Below are 6124 nucleotides of genomic sequence, written 5' to 3' on the forward strand. Positions count from 1 at the left end.
GATTGACACACGTGAATTTTCATGTGCTAGAAACGATGACAAAGAAGAAGCTGGTGAATGGTGTGCCGGTCATCAAACACCTGAAGCAAGTTTGTGGAGGGTGTATGGTGGCCAAACAAACAAGACAACCATTTCCACAAGAGTCTGAGTGGCGTGCTAAACAACCACTAGAATTGATTCACGGTGATCTGTGTGGTCCTATAACACCACACACCCAAGGAGGAAACCGGTATTTTCTATTACTTGTTGACGATTTTTCACGTTATATGTGGGTTTACTTGATTAAGACAAAAAATGAAGCTTTAGCTATGTTCAAGAAGTTCAAGTTGGAGGTTGAAAAAGAAAGTTCTCACAAGGTGAAGATGCTTCGTACGGATCGTGGTGGGGAGTTTATCTCTCGCTTATTTACTGAGTTTTGTGAAGAAGAAGGGGTTAAAAGACAACTAACGGCTCCATACACTCCACAACAAAACGGAGTTGGGGAGCGCCGGAACCGTACCGTACTCGGAGTAACTAGATCAGTTCTAAAAGCCATGGAGGTACAGAATTGTTTTGGGGGGAAGCGGTTCGCCATGCTATTTATCTCCTAAACCGGGTTCCTACAAAGGGTGTAAAGAAGGGGACGCCATACTAGAACTGGAGAGGAAGAAAACCCTCACTAAGTCACATAAGAGTGTTTGGCTGTGTTGCTCATGTGAAGAAGTTGTCGAACCATGTAACTAAGCTAAGTGACAGAAGTGAGGCAATGGTAAATTTGGGAATTGAGGAGGGAAGAAAAGCCTATCGGCTTTACAACCCTATCACAAATAAGATCATAGTGGGTCGTGATGTAATTTTTGAAGAAACAAAAACATGGGCTTGGGGAAAGGAGCTAATTGTCCAGCCCACTAGCGAAGCCGATTGGGTAGAGATGGGTTTAAGATTTGGACCCACGTATGACAGTCCAGTTGAAGAAAGTATTGGAGGTCAAGACCCCACATCACCAACAACCCCTAAGTTACCTGACCATCTAGTTGATTCCACAAGAACACACAAGTCGGCTTCTTCTGCTCCATATTCACCGCAAAAGAAAAGGAACAATACTTCCTCGACTGATGCAACGTCTTTCGATCACACACCCTTTCAAGGGTTTCGATCGATTAAAGGCATCTATCAAGATACGACGGCGATGAACGACGATGAAGTACAAGCCATCTATGATCAAGAGTTGTTGTTGCTGGATGATGAACCCACAACATACAAAGAAGCATATCACTATAATGATTGGAACAAGGCAATGGAGGCTGAGATAGAGTCAATTAAAAGGAACCAGACCTGGACCTTGACAGAATTACCAGTGGGTCACAAACCAATAGACCTGAAATGGGTCTATAAATTGAAAAAGGATGCAGCAGGTAAAGTTACAAAGTACAAAGCGTGATTGGTCGCGAAAGGGTATGTCCAAAGAAAGGGGGTTGATTTTGAAGAAGTGTTCGCTCCCGTGGCCGGGTTAGAAACAATACGTTTTTTATTATCGTTGGCAGCCAAAGAAGGATGGATTGTGCATCACCTTGATGTAAAATCTGCATTTTTTAATGGAGATTTTCTAGAGGAAGTGTATGTTGTACAGCCTGAAGGTTTCGTTCTGAAAGGGGAAGAACATAAGGTGTACAGATTCAAAAAGGCACTTTATGGGCTGAGACAAGCTCCGAGGGCTTGGAATGCTCGCCTAGATCAATCACTCAAAGATCTTGGTTTCACTCGGTGTGCTAAAGATCACGCGTGTACAAAAGCAAGAGTTTAAATTCTCTTCTTATTGTAGGGGTCTATGTTGACGATCTTATTGTAACTGGTTCAAATGAGTTGGAGGTCAGAAAGTTCAAAGAGAGAATGATGAAGGTGTACGAGATGAGTGACATGGGGTTATTAGCGTATTACCTGGGAATTGAGGTAAATCAGGGTCCTGATGGGATAACTTTGAAACAGTCTGGTTATGCCCGAAAGATTTTTAAGTCAGCTGGGATGGAAAACTGTAATGCAGCGAAGTGGCCGATGCATCCAAAGTTGCAGCTAATGAAAGATGAGAATGGTGAGTGTGCGGACGCAACAATGTATCGTAGTCTCATCGGGAGTCTACGTTACCTACTCCACACAAGGCCTGATTTGGGATACTCAACTGGAGTGTTGAGTAGGTTCATGGAGAAACCAAAGGTGTGTCATTTCCAAGCTTTAAAACAAGTGTTACGATTCGTAAAAGGGACGATCGGTGACAAGTTAAAGTACAAAAGAGGAGGCGATGGTAAGCAGCCATGGTACTGATGTCGAAGATCAAAGAGGTACTTCGGGTATGGTGTTTAATTATTCAAATAGTCTTATCACATGGGCTTTGCAAAAACAGAGAACTGTGGCGCTAAGCTCGTGTGAAGCAGAGTTCATGGATGCTACATCAGCTGCGTGTCAGGCAATATGGCTGAAAAATTTATTAAGTGAACTAACAGGAGAAGAGCCTCAACGGGTGAATTTATTGGTTGACAATGAGTCTGCTATTGCTTTAATGAAGAATCCCGTGTTCCACGGAAGGAGCAAGCATATAGACACCAAGTATCATTTCATTAGAGAGTGTATTGAACAGGGACAGATCTGTGTACAACATGTAAGTGGGAAGCTTCAGAAGGCCGACATTTTGACAAAAGCTTTACCTCGGATTAAGTTTGGCGAAATGAGAAATCTGATGGGAATGGAGGACCTTGGAGGCCCGAGTCAACATTAAGGGGGAAAATGTTAACTAATGTTTGACTCGGTCTCAGTTGGTGACTAAACAACAGGTGGTTACCAGGTAATTAGCATATTGACCGAGTATTCTGGAAAGAACGTGGGAGTATCTGACACATTCACAACATGGAGTACATGGGAACATGGAACTTGGAGGCTACGTATTTTTTACTCTTTATAAGCATTTAGCAATTTCTGTTTTTAGTTAAGTTTTTCCCATTCAGTATTTTAGCTTCATTGTAATCGTACTTTGAGTTTAATATAAACCAGAAAATTGTCCCAATACCGAGTGTGTTACCAGTTCTTGATCTCTGATTTTACCAACAGAGGGAAGTGGTTAATGATGATACGACTTGAGAGAGCAATCGGTTCAAGTTGGGCAAGTGATCTCCTGCAGATGCCATAAATAGGTTTGATGTATTACCATGTCGGGAGTACCGGAGTATCCAGTGTTGTCCATTGAGCAGATCACGAGTAAGAGCTCGTCAAGGTTTCCAAGAAGAAGCATGGAAATCATTGACCGTGAATACATTAATAAAAATTCTGTTAGGATCATCGAAATTGCGATTTGGGCTATGTCAATGGCTTTGTTGTCCAGAAGATGAGACATCCGATTCAGCGTATGTAAATGTAAGCAATTTTGGTCTTTGTTCTTTAATTATTGTTCTGATATTTTTATGCATATTTCTAAATTGCATTGATAAGGTTAATAAATGTTTTGATCAGATTCTGACTAATGTTTTTGTGTTCTGAATGCTGCTCACAGCATACGCTGATCATAGCATGTTGAGTGGTCATAGCAGGCACGTGTATTTACCAGGTAAAATCTTAATATCCGAATTCTTGTTTATAAGATTCCAAGATTTTTGAAATTGAAACATTTCTTTTCATCTTATACCAGATGGTGTTGGAGATACGGGCATGGAAAAGTGGAAACTGGATCTTGATGATCCACCACCATTTTTGGTTCTTTAGTTAATAAATAGATCGATGCCGATCTGAAGGTCTTTTTTTTTCTTTCGCCACGTTTTTGTGAAATCTTTTTTTTCAATCAGTTACTTGCAACCTTGGTATAGTTTTTATCGTGAATCGAATCTGGATTGTTTCCCTATATATGTTTGTTTCTAATCACATGTGTTGTAGGTAATCAAAGAAGCCAACAAATTCGTGATTATAAAAAGAAATTATGAGCAAGAGATTTTATATGGAATGGAACTTTAATTGATAAACTGATGAATCTGAATACAATCTTACAGCCAATATATAAACATATGAAGCGCGAATTCTGAATCGACGCACCGATTCACATCGTTCTTGTTGGGTTTCAACGGTGGTTCGGAACGGAAACGGTCAAACTTTTTAACCCGTTTTAGTTAATTATTTCGTTTAAATAATTATTAATCAATATTAATAATTTATATATATAAACGAATTCAAAACGCAGCGGAAAACAAATTAATAAGGCGAACCGGAAACCCGAACTCGGATCCGGTTACAACTATACGAGCACGATATAAAATTAAACCAAACCATAGATAAAGATAAAGGCTTTATACCTCGGTTATCGAAACCGGGTGACACACCAAGATCTAACGAACCAAGCTAGAAGTTGCACGAGACCCGACACTAAATTCCGGTAACCGGCGACAGCAGGTGGTGGTGGCAGGCGGCGGTGTATGGCGAACAGTAGCGGCAGAAGAACGACACAAAGCAACGGCGGCTGCGGTGGTGTTCCGGCGATCGCCTGGTTCCGGTTGTGACGCGATTCCGGTGGAGATGGGATTCCGGCGGCGGCGCTGTTCCGACAGCAGGGTGTGGCGGCTGGTGGTTGTAGAGGTGATTAGGGTTTTAGATTAACTCTTGATTAAGTTAATAATAACAATAAGATGTTGTTATATATTATGTGGGTTAGGGTTTAACTGTAAGGCCCCGAACCCGGTAGCCCTACTTTAGCGTCGGATTTACTCATAAACACAGTCCTTCAAATCAGAGTTTATTAAAACTTTTCGCGGAATATAAAACATCAATCATTTGTTACAAAACATTAAATCTTTTCTTTGATACCATAACACAAAACTTTATATTCAAAACATCTTTACTTCTTTCTTCAGATGCCAGCCGTTCAATCCATGCCATGCGTCATCCTCTTGCTAGCTCTGTAATCGGCTCACCTGCGTGCATACTAAAAGTCAGCTACGCTGAGTGAGTTCTAGTTAATCAGGCAACATACAATCTATTCCCATATATGACTTCCCGTATCCGAAGACACATGTTACTACCTTAACCTTGTATAAATATCAATAGGAGGATCGTCACGTAATATTTATTAAAAGAACCATTACCATTACCCTACCATATATAATTTCCATAGGAGGAACACTATACTAACCATAGAAGGAACACTTTACTATCCATAAAAGGAACACTATACCTTCCATAAAAGGAACACTATACCTTCCATAAAAGGAACACTATACTTTATTATTTAATATCCATGTAAGGAGCTAGTCACTTCCCTTGACGATATGTGCAATATCCGAAGATCGTTCACGTACCGTCAAGCAATCAATCGTATCGATCACATATACCATACACGGCATACACATAAAGTTATATCCTTTCGTTCATACTTTCTTACTTTCTTTTGTATTATTTTACTTTCATATCTTTCGTTATAAAGAGCATTATGCCCTACGTTCCTCGAGTATTATTAGGGCTCGGAACCCTCTTCGTAACCATACAACCATACGTTATCATTTCTTTCTTCTATTATCTCTATCATGTTCATACACATAAACATACATAACATACTTACCTTATTCTTAGCGCTGCAACCTGACAGTACGTGCAATATCCGAAGATCGTTCACGTACCATCAAGCAATCATTCATATATTTCACATTATCCATATAAGGCATACACTTATCTCTTAGGATAAGTGTATTAACAAATATATTGAGTATGCACACAGCCCCGAAAACGTAACACATAAATGGGGCGAGAACTCACCTGAATTCTGCTTCTTTTTCTGATAGCTGTAAATCCCTTCTCCAACTGAGCTCGGCTGACTGTACAAGTTACACGTATCAATACTCGTCTGATCTAATCTGGTGGCCTAGTATTAGCTTACTTTAACTTATCGCTTTATAATTTATTTTCTAATCAAACTTGGCTTTAGGCGAAGTTAACCTTAGGCGAACTTAGCTTTACAGCGAAGTTAACCTTAGGCGAACTTAGCTTTACAGCGAAGTTGCCATCAGGCGAACTTGGCTTCAGGCGAAGTTGTACATTAGGCGAACTTAACTTTACAGCGAAGTTGCCATCAGGCGAACTTAGCTTGCAGGCGAAGTTCATCAGGCGAACTTAGCTTGCA

The 6124-nt window shown here is 40.4% G+C and overlaps 1 long non-coding RNA gene across 1 annotated transcript; it reads left to right on the top strand.

Moving 5' to 3' along the window:
- The first annotated feature begins 3286 nt into the window (after positions 1–3286).
- Positions 3287–3862, top strand: LOC143550404 (uncharacterized). Its single transcript, XR_013138322.1, has 3 exons — positions 3287–3371; positions 3518–3571; positions 3653–3862. It is a non-coding gene; the product is annotated as an uncharacterized LOC143550404 (long non-coding RNA).
- Positions 3863–6124: the final 2262 nt, after the last annotated feature.

This window comes from Bidens hawaiensis, unplaced genomic scaffold (genome assembly GCF_021521415.1).
Source record: "Bidens hawaiensis isolate Kalapana, Puna unplaced genomic scaffold, B.hawaiensis_p1.1 tig00016040_1, whole genome shotgun sequence".
In the NCBI taxonomy this organism is placed as follows: domain Eukaryota; kingdom Viridiplantae; phylum Streptophyta; class Magnoliopsida; order Asterales; family Asteraceae; genus Bidens; species Bidens hawaiensis.